We start from the raw sequence: 19,612 nt of genomic DNA, 5'->3' as shown, positions 1-19,612 counted from the left end.
TACACGGACTGTGCTGTTTCATCATTCATTCTGACTGTTTGATTTAAGTTTCCAGTCCTTAGGTCAAGCAAAGGCTGGCAAGGGAGGAAGGATGAAAGAAAGTGACACTTTGATGGCTTCTTTTTCACGGTAATGAGCCAAACTGCTCTTTCTTTCCCATCTCCTTTTCCACCCGCCTTCTTTCCCCCTCACCCTTTGGTGTTGCTGTATAGAAATAGTCAGTTCTGCTGTGCCTTCCTGTGATGACTAGATAACCTAGAACAGCGGTTCTCAAACTTTAGCAATCTGAGGACCCCCATTTTGATTTTTAAAATGTTGTGGATGCCCCAAACCCCCTGCTCAGACCCTACCCCCACTCCACCCTTTCCCACAAGGCCCGCCCCTCCTCTTCCCTGCCTCTTTCAGCCACTGCCCCTGAGCATGCCCATCCCCAATCCTCCCCCTCCCTCCCAGTGCCTCCTGCACACCACTGAAGAGCTGTTCCGTGTTGTGAAGGAGGCACTATGAGGGATGGGGAGGAGTTGATCAGTGAGGCTGGCGGTCTCAGACATGACTTGCGGACCCCCGGAAGTATCCTCGCAACCCCCCCAGGGGTCCGCGGACCCCAGTTTGAGAAAGCCTGACCCAGAAGGTTGCATGCTTCCTTGGTGGGCTGTGCCTATAGAGTCAGTGCTTTGTTTGGGGGTTATTTTCTGTTTGTTTTGGGGGTTTGTTGTTGTTCCCTGTGTGTAATGATGGCTATATGCAGATTAATGGAATTAAAGTTTCTCCATGAGTACGTGCTGCAGCAAAACACTTTAGGGTTGCCAGGTATCCAGTTTTCAACCAGAACGCCTGGTCAAAAAGGGACCCTGGTGACTCCAGTCAGCACTGCTGACCGGGCAGCAAAAACTCCAGTTTGTGGCGCGGTGGGGCTAAGGCAGGCTGCCTGCCTGCCCTGGCTCTGCATGGCTCCCGGAAGTGGTGACATGTCCCTGCAGCCCAGTGCTCCGCATGCTGCCCTGGCCCACAGGCACCGCCCCTACAACTCCCATTGGCCAGGAACCGCTGCCTGCAGGCGAGGGTAATGTGGAGCTGCCTGGCCACCCCTGCGTCTAGGGGCTGCAGGGACATCTCACTGCTTCCAGGAGCTGCCTGAGGTAAGTGCTGTCTGGAGCCTGCACCCCTCACCCCCTCCTGTACCCCAACCCCCTGCCCCAGTCCAGGGAAAATGAGTGAGTGAGTGAGGGTGGAGGAGAGTGAGTGACGGAGGGAGGGGGGATGGAGTGAGTGGGGGGCGGGGTCTTAGGGAAGAGGACAGGGCTGTGGGGAAGGGGGCGGGGCAAGGGTGCTCAATCAGAAAGTTGGCAACCTTCAAACACTTCCTGGTGACTTCTGCATTGTGATAGCTGTTAGCTATCAAAAACAAAGCTTCATTAGCTTAGCAAACTAGCTGAGCCTATAGTAAAGCGTCTGTAGAAAATTACTCTTTGTTTTAGTAGATCAGACAAATAATTGCGACACTTCCATCCTTAGCAATCTTTTATTTTGAAAAGAACACCTTAAGGTTGAGTCACAAGAGGAGGGGAAAATGGTATTTTAGCTTACAAATAACTTGGGTTTTACCAAGAGGATAAAAGGCTGGTTCATAATAATAAAACACTAATTTTTCAGAAATGGGGCATTGACCAATTAAGGTTTGATACCAGCAACCACTGGTTTTCAAATGTCAGAGATTTTTAATATTTCAGAGCAACTGCAATAAAACCACAGAGAAATCCTCTCTTCCAAGTCTGACACACTGACACTGCCTCAGATTTACATAAAGGACAAATAAATTATGTGACTCCACAATGCTTTCAAGGCTTTTTTAGCTTTGACAGTGGCTGCCTGATATGAACTGAATGATCCATGTGTGAGGTAAAGAGTTCCAGCTGTATACCGAGGAACTGGAAGGGGTCTATGGCAAAACCAAAATTTTGTTTCAGAGCATCTTTTGGAACTAGAGAAGCTACCTCACAGCGCAGAGCTAGACACTGGGGTGAACAGAGGGGCATTCCAAGAGTTGAAAAAGTGTGTGCTTTAAGGCCCTGATCCAACCCCACTGAAGTCAATGGAAAGACTCCTATTGACTTCAATGGGCTTTGGATCAGGCCCTGCATCACCTGTGTAATGAAACTGGCTGGGATTGCTGGAAAAGCTTTTAGACAAAGCTCACACTGCTCTGTTAATACAATTCCTGTGTGTGTACTATCTGACACAATGGCGGTCGGGGGGAGGGGTTTCCCAATCCATCTGGAAAGGATTCTGTGTGAGCCAAGTGACTGAAGCTGTGGTAATACTGCTGTAGCCCGAGCTTTAGTTAAGGATCAGTGAATACTTTATTTAGTATGGGATTATTTTGAATAGGTTTGGGTTTTCCCCCACAGATACTGGGTGTTTTTTCTTCTCTATGTTGTGTATATTGCTTCTCTTCTTCGGTTTCTGAATCCCCTGCTTTTTTGTACATATTAATTAATCATTTTTATAATTTATAGGAATAAACCTAACTTTTTAATTCTCCCTCCCTTCCACCCCCGCCAATCCACTGTTTATAGATACAGTAGAGCAAAGAAGGAAGTACCCTATTGTGACCATCCTTATTACAGGCTATGATAACAACCTGCAAGCACCAGGGAAACCACTCTTAGCCCTGAGCAATATAGCTAAATAAAATAGGGGTTATTTTCTCATCAACCAGATTCCCTTTTCTACAGCTGGGTTTTTGGGTATCCCAGACCACTCCAAGACCCAACACACTATATATGTAAACACACAACTCTTACATATGCCCCTTTTTCCTTCACTTCTCAGAAATATATGTTAGAAATTGCAAAAATCCCATTGCCTGGAAATGAGATAAATCTTATCTCATGGCTGTATCATTTGAGGATTATATTCCATGGCTGTAACATTATAGCTGAAAACTTTGACTTTAAGTGAAAAATCTTGTGCACTTGCTTAAAATCTTAAAATGTCCTTCCAGTAAACAACCTGATTGTAAAAATGTCCTCTGCCCTTGGTCTCTAGTTTCCTATCACAGTTCTGGTAACTTTTCTATACAGAGAGCAATACTATTTCTACTAGTACCTCCATACCAGCTTTATTTATAATACACTGTATTACACATAGTACATGTCACTTATTCTGTTTTGAAAAGGTTGCATCCACCATTTCTATTACTCAGTGGAGGAGTGAGGAGGCGAGTGGGGGTGGGGTGAGGAGGCAAGCGGCTGGGGGAGGCCCTGGCAGAGGAATAAAGAGGCGAGCAGTGAGCCAGCAGCAGGGTGATGAGGCAGGCAGGGGGGTCTGGCTGCGTGCGGGGGAGTGAGGTGGTGAGTGCTGAGCCACCAGCAAGCAGGAGTTCTCGCGGTGGGCAGGGGGGTGTCTGGGACAGGGGAGTGAGGAGGCGAGCGGCAGGTGGGGGAGGGAGGCAGGACGCAGGAGGCGGGCGGGGGGTGAGGAGGTGAGAGGCAGGGGGAGCCCCCCTTTGGGGAGGCTAGCCCCCGACTCCACCCCTTCTGCCCACGCTCCCCCCCAGCAGCTGGAGCCCCGAGAACCCCTGTGCCTGGAGCCACAAGCCCTCCTCCTGGAGATGCTCTGAGCACCTCCCTAGCTGGAGGAGCCCCAGGCTGGCTGAAGCCCTGAGACCCACACCCCCCAACACCTGCCCGGAGGAGCCCCGGGCCAGCCGCAGCCGTGTGTCCCCTCTCTTCCCCTCCCCAGACCCAAGCCACCCAGATACTTTTTTCATTATTTTTTGGACTTCTGTCGTGTCAAAGCATTTTTAAATTTACTTCAGAATTGTTATACAGATAACCACTTTTACCAAAAAAACAAAAGAATAAAAAAGACAAGAATGTGCAAAACACCTTATTTGTGTTTCTACTCTGTTAGGTCCAGTAAAGAATAGAGATAACTGTGTGTGATTTTTATTATTGAGTCTGAAAAAAAAAAACCCCAAACCTTACATAAATAAATTACACTGATTTGGATGTATACATGTGCATATTACTTTATTAGCTTTAGGAAAAATAAATAATTTTAGGGAAAAGTGTCAGTGTGGCCACCAGCAAGAGTTGGTGGCCACACTCTGAGGCCACCAAAAAGTTTGTTGCGAGAACCCCTGCACTAGAGCCAGGGTTTCGGTCAGTGCAGACCGGCCCACAGAGACATAAACAGCTTCCTGATGTCCCACCCCACCCTTCTTCACCAGGCAAAATCAATGGAACTTGTACTCCTAAATTCCTTAGGTGCTATGGATCATTATTCAAAGGAAAAAAATCATTCAATTCACTTTCATTTTCAAATCCCACTCTAAATATTTGCTGCCATGGAAGCTGGTGGAATAAGTGCTTTTTCTGTAAGGATTCCTGACATTTGCATAAGTCTTAGCTGTGCTTTTCATTCATTGAGATTGTTTATATTTCAAAGGTTCACTCTCTAATCTTTTAGTAAACAAAATGCTACTTAAGTCTGCCAGCTCCAGGAATTCTGGAATATTTTACTCAGAGCTCAACTCAAATCTTACTAAATTCTACTTTAAACTTGGCTGACCTTTCAGTAAGCACTACCGAATACCTCCAGTGTTCTGTGTTGTGAACTAATGCCAAGTATATATGATGGGGTCAAGTCAAGGGGAGAGAATAAAAGCTGAGCAGATGTGCTGCATGTGCCAGGTTTTCCAGTGTTATGACTAATGTGACATCACAAACCTTCACCAAAACTTTATGCTATGAAAAGAGACTCTTCATAAAACTAAGTATGGGGCCCTAATCTTGTTCTGTGGTTAGACTGAATGGTTTGGGGCACTTCCAATGCAATCTGATTCCTTACACTTGGCACCTCCTGTGTTAAACTGAATGATGTGTGATGCCAGTTTCCATTAGAAACTCGGGCACTCTTCAGAGCTTTTTCCACCGAAAAGACAGCATTGAAAAACGCCATCAATTAGCTTTGTACACATTTTTCAAGAGTTTTTAAGAACTCTGCTATGAGCATTGAGGTTCTTTCTTCCACAGAAATTTCCGAAGGGACCTCATCCTGGCCTCAAAGTTTGCATCTGCAACTTACTTCCCACCTAAATTTTTGCATATGAAAGTTCATGTGAAAATATCATTTGCGAATTGGGTGTAGAGAGGAATCAAGGTCCTAGAACACAGATTTGCTGTGAGACATTGGACAAATCATTTTCTCTCTGTGCCTTAGTTTCCCCATCTATGAAATGGGGATAAATAATATCTAGTTCTCTCACTGGGATGCTGAAAGGCCACATTTATTAATTTTTGCAAACTGTTGTGAGATGCTCAGAAAGTGCTATAAAAGGGCAAAGTATTATTGGAAATGCATAGGTAAAGGGCTGATTTTTGTAGCCACAAACCAAAACCCAGGATTTATGCACAACAGAACTCCAGGATCTTTTGATTTCTCTCCTCAGATGTGGATCTGAATTTTGGAAATGTCATTCATCTGTATAGTGGTCTCAGCCAAAATCCTGGATCCAACTCTGAACTTTGGAGTGTTGGAGTGTCTGCCTGTATCCGAATGTTTACAGTGTGAGATAATCTCTAAGGATGATGTGCAAAACCTCTAGCTCAAATGCAGAGGTCATTTAATTAAAATGTTGACCACAGGGTGTGGAATTTTTTTTAAAGTCTTTTGAGAGCAGAATCTTGTTTGAGTTGTGACTGCTTGAATAACTGCCAACAGCTATTGATGTAGATGACAAAGATTCAGATTTGTGGGGCAGTTTTACAGTTATCCACAAATCTGCTGAGTATCATAAATAAAAACCTGGGGAAAAAAAAACCACTGAAAAGCTAAAGTTCTACTATTCTGCACTGCAAGTAATAGTTACACCTGTTTCATAGATGAGATGCTTATTATAAACTTGGAAAAAAATACATGTAATTGAAAGTAAATAGAATAGAACCTGGCACTGAATTTGAGCAATGATCCTCTATTTGCTATCCTCAGTGCAGAGGAGACTGGAAATAAAATCAGAAGGCCAGCATGGAATATATTTGCTGTAATCCTACCCACATGTACTGCTAAATAACATTCCTGCTTCTCTGAAAATACAGAAATATTTGGTTTTGTAAACGACGCACATTGGCTCACCTGTCCTAATCAGTTTAGAATCTTGGCAGCTTCAAGTCACATTGGAGCTGTTGTCTATTTGTATATCCAAAAATCTGTGGTTCGTTGCCATAATAACATCTCCTAAGACCATATAATCATTCTAAATAGACTAGGGGTGTTCAATATCCTTTGCGACATATCAGCCCAGACTGGCCCAAAGATGGAGTCCAAACATATCTTTGACAGTGGTGAGTTTTCAGTATAGCTGGGTGGCTCAACTCCTATTTTTCCATCCGTGGATATTTTCCAATGCTTTTAGATAATTAAAAAATAATTTACTGGGGCAATTGATAGCATTAACATTATCAAAATACTGATCTAGGAATGCTAAAAGAGAAAAGAACATGTAACCAAGTAAAGGGCTAAATTAATTTCATTCTCTAGATAAAAGAACGAGGAGTACTTGTGGCACCTTAGAGACTAATACATTTATTTGGGCATAAGCTTTCATGGGCTAAAATCCATTTCATCGGATGCATACAGTGGAAAATACAGTAGGAAGATATATATATACAGAGAACATGAAAAAATGGAGGTTGCCATACCAGCTCTAACGAGACTAATCAGTTAAGGTGGGCTATTATCCGCAGGAGAAAAAAAACTTTTGTAGTGAGAATCAGGATGGCCCATTTCAAACAGTTGACAAGAAGGTGTGAGTAACGGTAGGGGAAAAATTAGCATGGGGAAATAGTTTTTAGTTTGTGTAATGACTCATCCACTCCCAGTCTTTATTCAAGCCTAATTTAATGGTGTCCAGTTCGCAAATTAATTCCAGTTCTGCAGTTTCTCGTTGGAGTCTGTTTTTAAAGTTTTTTTGTTAAAGAATTGCAACTTTTAGGTCTGTAATTGAGTGTCCAGGGAGGTCGAAGTGTTCTCTGACTGGTTTTTGAATGTTAGAATTCTTGACGTCTGATTTGTGTCCATTTATTCTTTTGCGTAGAGACTAACCAGTCTGGCCAATGTACATGGCAAAGGGGCATTGCTGGCACATGATGGCATATATCACATTGGTAGATGTGCAGGTGAACGAGCCCCTGATGGTGTGGCTGATGTGATTAGGTCCTATGATGGTGTCCCTTGAATAGGTATGTGGACAAAGTTGGCAACGGGTTTTGTTGCAGGGGTTGGTTCCTGGGTTAGTGTTTTTGTTGTGTGGTGTGTGGTTTCTGGTTGCTTCAGGTTGGGGGGCTGTCTGTAAGTGAGGACTGGCCTGTTTCCCAAGATCTGTGAGAGTGAGAGATCATCCTTCAGGATAGGTTGTAGATCCTTGATGATGCGCTAGAGAGGTTTTAGTTGGGGGCTGAAGGTGACAGCTAGACATCAGGAATCATAACATTCAAAAACCAGTAGAAGAACACTTCAATCTCCCTGGTCACTCAATAACAGACCTAAAAGTGGCAATTCTTCAACAAAAATCTTCAAAAACAGACTCCAACATGAAACTGCAGAACTGGAATTAAATTGCAAACTGGACACCATCAGATTAGGTTTGAATAAAGACTGGGAGGGGATGAGTCATTACACAAACTAAAAACTATTTCCCCATGCTAATTTTTCCCCTATTCTTACTCATACCTTCTTGTCAACTGTTGGAAATGGGCCATCCTGATTCTCACTACAAAAGTTTTTTTCCTCCTGCTGATAAATAACCCTTAATTGATTAGTCTTGTTAGAGTTGGTATGGCAACCCCCATTTTTTCATGTTCTTTGTATACATATATCTTCCTACTGTATTTTCCACTGCATGCATCTGATGAAGTGGGTTTTAGCCCACGAAAGCTTATGCCCAAATAAATGTGTTAGTCTCTAAGGTGCCACAAGTACTCCTCATTCTTTTTGCTGATACAGACTAACACAGCTACCACTCTGAAATCATTCTCTAGATGGTTAAACTATAGTAGATTAAAGACTGACGTGCAAACTCTGGCTACAGCAGAGCTGAAGCAAAAGATATGATCTACAAATCAAAAATCAACTAAGTGTGTTTTTTCCCCCCTACAGTTTAGAATATGGTGTCTCTAGGTCATTCATTCCGAATGCATGACTTTGTCCTTCCATGCTTTTTTTTGGAATATAAAAAGGTCATATTTTTTTCTACAGTAACATCTGCAAGTCTCCCGTGAGCTATTCCAGGGTGACTTCATTCATTTTGTCATATTATTATAGTCCTCAGGGTGCATTCCGGCACATAAGGTCTCCTCCCCTGAAGAACAGTAATTCTTCCACATTATGAGGGCAGATTTTTTTCCCTTGTACAGAACAAATTATTTCAACCAATTCTAACATCTGGGCTATTAGTAACTTCCTGTAAACTACTGACTGTTTTTGTATCCTCCAGGCATTTCTGTGTTTAGGAGGATGGTCTGAGGAGCTGAGGGAAAGTAATATTTTTTTCATTAAAATTCTCCTTCCCTTCATTCTTGTGAGATTGTGATTGAACACTCCGAAACAATTAACTCTCCCTTTTACACTTACTATAGAATAAAAAGTCTAAAAGAGTTGAGAATTCTTCAGCTGTGTGTCTTTCAGGACATGCAGTATCAATACTGGCTGATTTTCAAAGTGGCTTGGGCGAGCTGGGACCCAAAATCCCATCCACTATTATGAGAGATGATTTGTTAATTTATTAATTTTCTTAATGGGGCTTCAACAGGATTGCCTAAGTGCTTAAAGTTAAGCATGTGTTTAAGTATTTTGCTGAATCAGGACCACCATGCTCGGCTTGGCTCCTGTAGGATCCAGCCCTAGTACCTAGACTCTGCTTGGCATTCTGAATTTTATTCAAGCTCTGTTTGACAAGTAGAGAGCCAGAGAGATTCTGTCAAAAGAACCAGAAGTTCAAGATTAATGTGATGCTTTGAAGTGCATATCTAAAAGGTTTGCAACACTCACATTTGTTAAGTTTTTAGCACCACATCCTACTTTTCTTACTCATATGAGTAGTCCCAATGAATTCAGTGGAGCTACTCACATGAATAAAGAAAGCAGGAATTGTCTGTTAACTTTTATTAGATTTTATTCTCACTTTCTATATGCATCTGATGGGTGGGCTAGTGCCATTTCTTTTCAGACTTGGTTCACAAGAATGAAAATCAAGAAATGATCCCTTTCTGAGAAGTGAGAAGTCCAACTTTGATAGCCTATGAGAGACAGAGAAAGCATGCACCCATCAAATTGCAGAAGGGAATTCATTTGTTTCTTCTTATGTGTAAATGGACTGTTTAGGAAGCTGCTTATGATTTAAAGGGCTAGCTGGTGTAAACCAAGTTGCATGGCTCCTGGCTTCAGAAAGTCTGCCAGTGGAAAGGCTGTGATGATACAAGGTGGCCACATCTCTCTGCTGGGGATTCCATAGGTAGTGGGGGAGGGTAATGCAGTTCAGAACTGGAGTTGTGCTGTCACTGGGGATGTGCCAGGGCAGCCTTGGGACGCACTGATGGAGTACATCTACATCCACCTCAGCGGGCAGGGTACCAATGGAGCTGCTGGCTGAAATTAAAGTTCCCCTCCCTGGAACAAATTTGACAGAGGCAGAAACATCACCTGGCCTGCTTCTGGACTAAATGAATTTTGTTAGAGAGGCTCTAGTTAATTAACCAATGAAATGCTGGAATCTGCTTTTGAAGATTTTGCACACAATAGATATGGCACATGCTATATGACAAAACTCATTCGGTCCTTTGGTCTGGATGATTTTTGTCTTTCCTCACCATTGTAATGCTCACAGGCGTTAATATTTCAGCAGCTGGAAAGTATTCATTGCAGTGGGGGTTGCTAAGTGACAGCTACAATGTGTGCAACAAAGAGTTCCTACTCAGACTTATGGAAAGAAGTTCTCAGGCTGTGCAAATGTAGGTCTGTTGGAATGAATAGGCAGCGTCCCTACATGCAACACTGCTATTGTGCTCCCACTGAAACTCATCAAATAGGGCAAGCTGGATAAAAAAAGGAGGATTTAATGAGAAGCCCAGCAAAGTCTCCCAAGAATAGATGCTGTGTAACTAAATGTCCAGCACTGAAAAGCCTAAAGAGAACTAGATTTGGCTATATTTCAGCTATCAGATTAAATAGAGCAAGAGCAGCCTTCCTTTTGGATAGGCATTCTTCAGTGTTAATTTTAATGAATTTGGAGCAAAGGTTTTGCTGTTATTTGAAACAAACACATGTCAAAAGTACAGATAAACACTTTGTACATCCAAAACAAAACAACCTTTGCTGAAACAGATCCTATACATTTTATTTGATGTGAACAGACCTAAGTATGTTGAAATGTTTGTTTAAGCTTCTTTCTACTGGAGATGAATAATAATAGACCACCAGAAACCTATATGTCCCTTTTAAGGTGCCCTCTTGCCAGTATTACCCCAGCCTGACCCTGTTTAGGAATGGTCAGTGCACTGTAAGGAATCTTAGTCAGTCAAGGGACACATGCAAAGGTGTTCAGTTGTTAATACTTTTAATTTATTTAAGAACTTCATTTTCAAGTTCCCTTCTTTTTTTGTTTCCAACTCTTAACATAACAAGTAACTAATTGCAACCTCCTGTTTACCCTAGGAACGTGCTTGGTGGGTGGGAGTTAAGAAGGAGAAGGTCAAAGCAATCACCTAGAACAATCTGGTTGACTGCTCTTACAGCTGGTAGTCAGAGTGTCAATATTCAGGCAGCTGCTTCAGTCACAGTCTGTTTCACCATCCAAGAGTTCAGTTCCCAGGTTATCGTTGTTCTTCACCTATAAATGTTTCTCAGTTTAAATTAATAAACCTGTTCTATTACATTTTTGTAGGAACAGACCAAATGACGAACCATTGCTACGGCCGACTGTCTGGCTAAGTGCTGAAGAAAAAGATTTTAAAGACCCCAAAGGCAAGCAATTTGAAGTTGTTATTCTCACAGGAACTGAAACCTGACCCCTCCTAGACCTTACACATATCTGTTAGGTGGTTTTAAGAATGCCTTAATATTACAGATGGGCCCAGGAAGTGCTGTTAAGATCTGGATGAGCTTTAGGCTGGGGGCGGGGAGGGGAGGGTGTTGTCAGAGTAAAGGTTAAATCAGAGCTGGGGCTCACTGGAATCTCACAAAATGTTTTTGTGGGACGCTGGGGTCCAAATTGCACAAGTCTCACAAAGTCAGTTGGTCTCATGCAATTTTAGCCTCATCTGAACAAAGCCCTGGAATGAAATCCCATAAATGCTTAATCTGCAGCCAAATTCCCCCTGCCCTGAAATTCAGAACCTCAGATCCAAGTGCCTTCAGTTTTGTCCCATCTCCACTTAATATTGTATGAACGTGGCCAACTAGTGCATTAACTTTTTGAGGCTCCTCTGTTTTGTTTTTGTATTTAATTTCTTTAGAAACAAAGGAGAAAAACAAATATGAAAAAATGGCCAGGGCTTTTATCAGTTTGTGGATCTGAATATGCAGTCTAGTGAGCCCACGGTCTCCATTCAGATTTCATGCCCTCTCTAGAGGGGATTCCCATTAAACTGAGTTGAGAGGGCCCAGCATCTTGTAGGATTGGGACCATAATCAGTACATGTTTTTAAAAGTACACTTTTATAATAAGGAGGCTAGCTTTGATTATCTTCCCCTTTCAAATTTACCAGTCATTCAGGGCCTCCATATGGAGCTGACAGCAGGAACCTCAGTGCACATGTACAAGGGTGGCCATAACATATTACTTTGCACTGAAAGACATGAAGCTGTCATTTGGGGATTGGTCCTGCTTTGAGCAGGGGGTTGGACTAGATGATCTCCTGTGGTCCCTTCCAACCCTGATATTCTATGATTCTATGATCTCCAACATCATTAAAACTTCTCAATTAAGAATTTCTGGAGTAACCTATTTGGCTGTAATGGCTGCAATTTACAGTACTAGAGGAAACTGAATTCTATACATCAAGACAGTTGAAATATAAAAGGAAACGATACATTTGATTATATGAAGTGCTTTAACATGTTGGCATCCAAAGATCAATGCAAATCTAGATTTTTTTTTTTAAACCTTACTGTACTATGACTTGCAAGGTACCATGATTTCCTCTCCCTCACCACATCTATGATATTTAGAAAATAATGATACAATTTTGATTTGTTTATACTTGATAAACAATCTGATGTTTAAAGAATTTGTTTTGTAAAAGAAGGGAAATCATTTCAATAATTAGATATTGTCAGAGTTCCACACTTCTCTTGCACGTAGATATGTTTGTCAGCTCTCTCTTGCCAACCCACTGTGCTCTAACAGTGCAAAAGGAGTAATATAATGCACCTTAGCCCTGATCTGGCAGGTCTTAACACAAAATTCTCATTGACTTGAATGAAAAGTTTGCTTGAGTAAGGACTTCTGAATCAGTGAGTATGTTCTGTGATCCAACTATTTCCAGACATTGTCTCTGCTAGTACAGATGGTCCTTCCCCACCTGAGGATTGGAAACATGATGGCACAGTGCCCCAGGTGAAGGGGAAGGCTAGCTGTCTGTAAGTGGCAAAGTTCTTTCTGTGAAAGGCCAGGTACTTTCTCTCTACATTTAGATATACCCAAATCTTTTTCTTTTTTTTGGCGGGGTGGGGGGAGGTTCTTGTGACATCTCTAGTATGACAACTACACAACAGAGCTGGTCGTAAATTTTCCAACAGAATGTTTTTCTATCAGAAAATGCCTGTCTGTTGAAAGCAAATTGTTTTACATAAATGTGTTTACTTGGAGGAAAGTTTTCAAAAGAAAAATTGAAAAACATCTTGATAAGGTCAAACATTCCATATCGACCTTTTCAGAACAGAACATGTCTGTTTTCTGTTTTGAAATGACTTCTGTTATAAATGTAATATAAAAGAAATAAAAGTAAAAATTGGAACAAAACATTTTGATTGTATTGCAACAAAGCATTGCAATTGACCTATAACTATTTTTTCCTCTGGAATCTCATTTTGTGGGAAATTTTGAAGCTTTTTGCTTTCATTTTATTTCGAAACAGAAAATGTTTCAAACTCATGGCACTCCCTGTGAAATGAAAAATCTGGTTCTGCCCAGCTGTACTATACAATCCATTTTAAATGTTTCCCAACACTGAATATTCCCTTTTTTTATCTTTGTAAAATGCTTATCATACCAGACAGGCACTATTAACTTTAAACAGCATGTTCCTAAAGCTCTTGTGCTGAAACTCTGCAGTTTAATTTCTTTCTATTAATATTAATTTTATTAAAATTGCTGAAAAGAGCTAAATATAAGCTCTATATCAGTGCCTGGCTTGAAATAACACATTTACATATTGATACATGAAAACACCTTTTTTATGGGGGGCAGGGAAAGTATTTTCTCTGTAGTACTTTCCCACCTTCACCTAATAGAAGCATTCTAAAACAGACCAGTAGGGGGAAATATTCCTTTCCTCCGCCTTCTTGGATCAGCATGTCTACTTTGGATTTACTTGGTCCATACTGAAAATTAGGGCAAGTCTACACTATGGGGTTACGTCGACCTAAGTTATACAACTCCAGCTACGTGAATAACATAGCTCGAGTCGACATAGCTTAGGTCGACTTCTTGCGGTGTCTACACCGCGTTGGGTTGACTTACCTTATGCTTCTTGTTCTGGTGGAGTACCGGAGTCAACTGGAGAGTGATCTGTGGTCGATTTAGCGGGACTTCACTAGACCTGATAAATCGACCACTTGTGGATCGATCATTGCAATGTCGATCCACGGTAAGTGTAGACATGCCCTTAGAAATGGAAAAGACCTATTACATTAGGTTCACCCTCCACAAAGTCAGGTTGTAGACTTATAGAAAGGGAAGATCCACACATCATCTTCGGATACTGTTGATATAAAATGTAACTATTTTGAAAAATCAGCACTGGTGAATATAAATCAGAGGAAAATGGCATCGTAAGCATCCATTTGTCAGATGTATATGTGTATGTGAATGGATGAAACAGACTATTGTGCAGTCCATACAGAAAAGATTTCTTGTTTAACTCATATAAATACTAAAGGATAATTAAATAATTGTGAATCAGGCCATGCATACTAGGAGCATAATTAGCATTGTCTGACCCCTTGCATTGACCTATATAACTAGCGTAGTGCTGGTTAGCACTGCTACAGTAAAAGCTCTGTCAACATCTCCATTACTAACTCTGTTTCACTAAGATCAATTTGGCCTTTGTTTTTGTTTCAAGTGGGATGAAAAAACAGTTTGTTTCCTCCTTGTCCCTCTGCTGCTTTAAGGAGAAAAACCTGTAATTTTTTCTCTAATCCATTTTAGCCAGTCCATAATCCCTACTGTGGATTGCTTCTTTTGGTGTTGCATTTTAGATGGTGGTTCAGTTTTTGTTTGTTTTAATACTCAATTCACTAACATTTTAAAATTCAATACTGGACCTGTGCAGTAATTTTTTTCATTATGCACTATATGTATATATTGTAGCAAGTACATTACAAAATTGTTCCAAAAGATTTGCTTATTAAAGCCTCTAGGTCATACTCATATGATATGATAGGGACACATCTACAGTAGTCATGATGTGTTGAAGATGAATGTTATGACTTGACTTTTTCCTAAGGTTGGGGATGGTGTGGGGAGGGCGGGATGGTGTCTTTTAACTTAAAATGTCCTCGCTTTTAGTGAGTTTAATTCATTTTATTCTTTACAATTTTTGAATTTAATATACACTTTTTCTAGCCTCCATGCTCAAAGCTCTTTAAAGACTACCTGAGCTTTTTCTTTGGAGCTTGTTTTTTTGTTTTCTAAGTTAATTTAGTTCCCCAGATAGGGACCAGATTGATGCTGGAAAGGACAGGATTCTGCTTATCAACAGAACAAGGGCACCAGTAATGCAGGTCTCCCCACACACGCACCTCAGCCATGACTTGTTGGCCTCAAAACACTCACCCACATGAGTGGGATGAGTGTATCAGGAAATTTTGTGACATTTGCAGGGGAGGGGTTCTGGAATTTATTTCAGTTGCTGCGAAAGGATTTTCTTACAATTCATAATGATTCTTTCCTAAAAACTTGTCTGAAAAATTTCAAATGTAACAGTTAATTAAAAAGACCCCTTTGGTATACGATCAGTTACACACACACACACACCTATGCACAGGCAACTATCCCCCTTCCTTTCACCCCCAGATCAGAGGCCAGTGAGCTGTGCAGAAGAGAGCTAATGCAAACCTTCCATAATGCCTCCCACAGCCACAGGGGCATTTATGTATTATCAAGAGTCCTGAAGGAGCTCAGATATCAAACTACAGAATTACACCCTATCTGTGGTGTGTAACCGATTGCTTAAATCAGCCTCTGTGCCTGATGACTGGAGGGTAGCTAATGTAACACGGACTTTTAAAAAGGGCTCCCAAGGTGATCTTAGCAATTACAGGCTGAAAAGCCTAACTTCAGTAGCAGGCAAATTAATTATAACTTTAATAAATAACAGAATTATCAGACACACAGATAAACACAATTTGTTAAGAATCAGCAGAACTTTTGCAAAGGGAAATCATGCCTCACCAATCTTAAAATTCTATGGGGGAGTCAACAAGCTTGTGGATATGGGTAATCTAGACTTTCAGAAAGCCTTTGACAAAAGCCTTGGGTGAGGGACCTTAAGGAAGCTAAGTAGTCATAGGATGAAAGGGAAGGTCCTCTTATGGATCAGTAACTTGTTGAAAGATAGGAAACAAAGGGTAGGAGTAAATGGTCAGTTTTTCACAATGGAAAGAGATGAACAGTGGGGTCCCCCAAGAATCTGTACTGGGACCTGTGCTGTTAACCATATTCATAGATGATTTGGGAAAAGGGGTTAACAGTGAAGTGGCCATGTTAGCAGATGATACAAAATTATTGAAGATCGTTAAATCCAAAGTAGACTGTGAAGAATTATAGAGGGATCTCTCAAAACAGGATAACTGAGCAACAAAATGGCAGATGAAATTCAACATTGACTAAAGCACACTGGAAAAAATAATCCCAACTATACATATACAATGATGGGTTCTAAATTAGTTGTAACTACCCAAGAAAGAGATCTTGGAGTCACCGTGTATATTCTCTGAAAACTAATGCTGCTGTGCACTGAGCAGTCAAAAAAGGCTAATAGTCTGTTAGGAACCATTAGGAAAGGAATAAAAATAAGACCATAAATATCATAATGTTACTATATAAATCCACCCACACTTTGAATACTGTGTCCAGTTCTGGTCGCCCCATCTGTAAAAGGACATGGTCACACTGGAAAAGGTTCAGAGAAGAGCAACAAAGATGATCCAGGGTATGGAACAGCTTCCATATGAGGAGAGACTAAAAAGATTAGGGCTGGAGAGAATTTTTTTTTTTTAACATGGGCAAAACATATTATCCTCCAATCTTGTTCTCTGAAATGGCTGAACCGTTTTTGTTAAAACTTTGCTAAAAATAAAAATTAATCTGAAGCAGTGGTCACCAACTGGTCAATCGCGATCGACTGGTCGATCCTAGAGACTCTCCCAGGCAATCGTGATCTCTGGCGGTGTAGCGGGGCTGCTGCTAAGGCAGGCTCCCTGCCTGCCTGCCCCTACCCCACGCTGCTCCCGGAAGCAGCCAACACACCCCTGCAGCCCGGGGCGGGGAAAGGAGTCTCCATACGCTGCTCCTGCCTGCAAGCACCGTTCCCGCAGCTCACATTAGCCGGGAATGGGGAACTGTGGCCAATGGGAGCTGCTGGGGCAGTGCCTGCAGAGAGGGGCAGCACGCGGAGCCACGTGCCCCCCCCCGTCCCGTCCCCCCGGGGCCACAGGGGCACGTCGGCCCTTCCAGGAGAGGCATGGGGCTGGGGCAGGCAGGGAGCCTGCCTTAGCCTTGCTGCACCACTGACCAGGAGCCACCCGAGGTAAGTGCTGCCTGGTGGGAGGACATACCCCAACCCCCAGCCCTGAGCTCCCTCCCAGAACCAGCATCCCATACCCCCTCCTGCACCCCAACCCCCTGCCCCAGCCCTGACCCCCTCCAGAACCAGCACCCCACACCTCCTCCTGTACCCCAACACTCTGCCTGAGCCCAGAGCCCCCTCCTGCACTCAAATTTCCTCCTAGAGCTTGCACCCCTCACCCCCTCCTGCAGCCCTTCCCTAGGCTCAGTCCGGAGCCCCCTCCCACAGTGCGAACCCCTTGGCCACAGCCCAGAGCCCGCAACCCCTTCCGAACCCCAACCCCTGCCCCAGCCCGGTTAAAGCGAGTGAGGGTGGGGGAGAGTGAGCGATGGAGAGATGGGTGGATGGAGTGAGCAGGACAGGGCTTTGGGGGAGGGGCGGGGCCTCGGGGAAGGGCCAGAGTAGATTCTGTGTTGCCCTTAAATTCAAAAAGTGGTCTTCGGCATAAAAAGGTTGGAGACCACTGATCTGGAGGCAACCACCCAGTATGGAAAATTTCAGCTCAAAAGATTTAAGTCTGGCAAAATTATAAGCAACTAATAGAGAGTCTTATAATGGAAAGTGTTGGGAAGTCTTAAGTATAACCAGTGCTACCAGCTCATCATCATCATTTCATCAATGGTGAAATCTAACAGAAAAATCTGTTAGACCAGCTGTTATTTTCAGAACCAAAGGTCAGCGCTCACTGAGCAAGTCTGGGCTGATGTTTCTTATTCATCTTTAACTAGCTCATTACCCTCTTCTCAAAAATGTGCTTTTATGCTCCATCAAACTTTGGAAGTGAGCTCTCACTGCATTGGCCAGTGGAGACTTTCTATTTCAGGCAATAGAGAGAAGGCTGTATGGCTTATACAGGACTAGAGCTGGGTAAATAACAGATTTTTCAATTTGCTGGAAATTCCAAAAAACAAAAAAAAATATTTTGGGTAAAACCCAAAACTTAAATTTTTTGAAATTTTTGCGAATAAAAAAATTTAAAAAATTGTTTCATTAACTGTTTTATTTTGATTTCAAGCATTTGTTTAACTTTATACAAATGTTAAAAATAAAATTAAAGAAATTCAAAACAAAGTCATTTTTGAATGACATTTGTTTTGAAAATACCAAAATGAATTTTTTTTACCAAAATTATTCAGCAAAACTGACATGAATTCTTGAAATGCTTGGGTGTCACCAAATCTGTGGTTTTCACTGAAAAAAGTTTTAGTCAAAAAATTTCTCCCAGTTCTGTTTTGGACCCATTGCTAGCAAATCCCTGTGACTAGCTGTCTTGGAAGTTACTTGCTCTTGATGGTATTTTAAAATGGTACAGCTATTTAATGAAATGCATTTATTTTCTGTAAACCCAAAGATATCAACATACACAATGCTCATAGAAGGACACCAGATAGAGTGATTATTTTTAGATACTTCCCCCACCCTATAAACACAATACAATAGCTGTAACGCCACAAATAGCTCCTATAAGGAAACAGGAAATATCAGATTAAAAAGGGAAAAGCTGTTCTGAATAGTCAAAATATTAAAATAACAGAATCAGGGAAAAAATTGAAAGAAAGTCAGTTTGCATATGAGTTACCTTTTTATTATATGTCAGTCTAAATGTGTACATTAAGTCTGTGCATCTAGCACTGACTCATGCAAAATTGCCAGCGACTTAAATAATCATCAGTGAGTTCACTGAAAGTTTTGTCTGAGCAAGAACAGCAGGATTGGGTACTAAGTAAATTTGTGCACATTTTTCTCTGTTTTGGAGATATATTTATCCAAGCAGTTGTTCTAATGGTTAAAGCACAAGGCTAGGAGTTGGAAGGCCTAGGTTCTGTTTCAGACTGCCACTAAATTACTGTGTGACTTGACTTAAGTTCTCTATGCCTCAGTTTCTTCATATGTAAAATAGGGATAATAATACCTTTGAAAAGACTTTGTGATCTATGTATGAAAACTGATACATGGTCTCACAAGTATATTGTCATAATTATGGGTGCTCACTTGGCATGCAGTAGGTATTCAATTAAACATTGCTCCTACTATTAATAAAACTGTGAAGTGGGCCACCTGATATATTAAGAACTGTAAGCCACAACTTTAACTGCTTGCTTATTTTTTCTTGCTTTTGGCTTCCTTTTGTCTTACCATCAATGGAAGGCTATGTAGTGGGTACAAAGCATGGAATCATTACCCATCATCTGTTTTGTTTTATTTCGCTTCCTATCTAATTGAGTAAAATACATTCCATCAATGAAAAATGATGGACATAAGTTACGCCACAGCTTAACATTGTAGGCCAGAATTTGGCCTTATGTATGGCACTTCTGAGCTGTTTGTCCAGGTGTGGGTTTAGACTGAGTGATGGAACATCATCTGTTCAGTTACTATTTTTATGTGTATCTAATTTAAGTAACAGGAACTAATCCAATTCAAATTAGTTATAGCAAAAAAAACTTTTGAGATGGAAAATCCAATACATAAAGGATTGAGTAAACAATGGCTTTTTAGGTTTATCTTGAGGTGTTACTACTCTAACTTTCATTCGTGGG

The 19,612-nt window shown here is 41.5% G+C and overlaps 2 protein-coding genes across 2 annotated transcripts in view; one reads left to right on the top strand and one right to left on the bottom strand.

Moving 5' to 3' along the window:
- CFAP92 (cilia and flagella associated protein 92 (putative)) overlaps nt 1-19,612 on the top strand; it is a 131,331-nt gene that overhangs the window by 13,924 nt on the left and 97,795 nt on the right. Inside the window, exon 2 of the mRNA XM_074958126.1 lies at nt 10,943-11,022. The gene's annotated coding sequence lies outside the window, so the exon portion shown is untranslated. The remainder of the gene's footprint in view (nt 1-10,942; nt 11,023-19,612) is intronic.
- Nucleotides 1-19,612, bottom strand: part of EFCC1 (EF-hand and coiled-coil domain containing 1) — an 89,106-nt gene that overhangs the window by 65,427 nt on the left and 4,067 nt on the right. The window lies entirely within an intron of this gene.

This window comes from Natator depressus, chromosome 7 (assembly GCF_965152275.1).
Source record: "Natator depressus isolate rNatDep1 chromosome 7, rNatDep2.hap1, whole genome shotgun sequence".
NCBI classification, from domain to species: domain Eukaryota; kingdom Metazoa; phylum Chordata; order Testudines; family Cheloniidae; genus Natator; species Natator depressus.
This window is presented reverse-complemented; position numbering and strand designations above follow the sequence as displayed.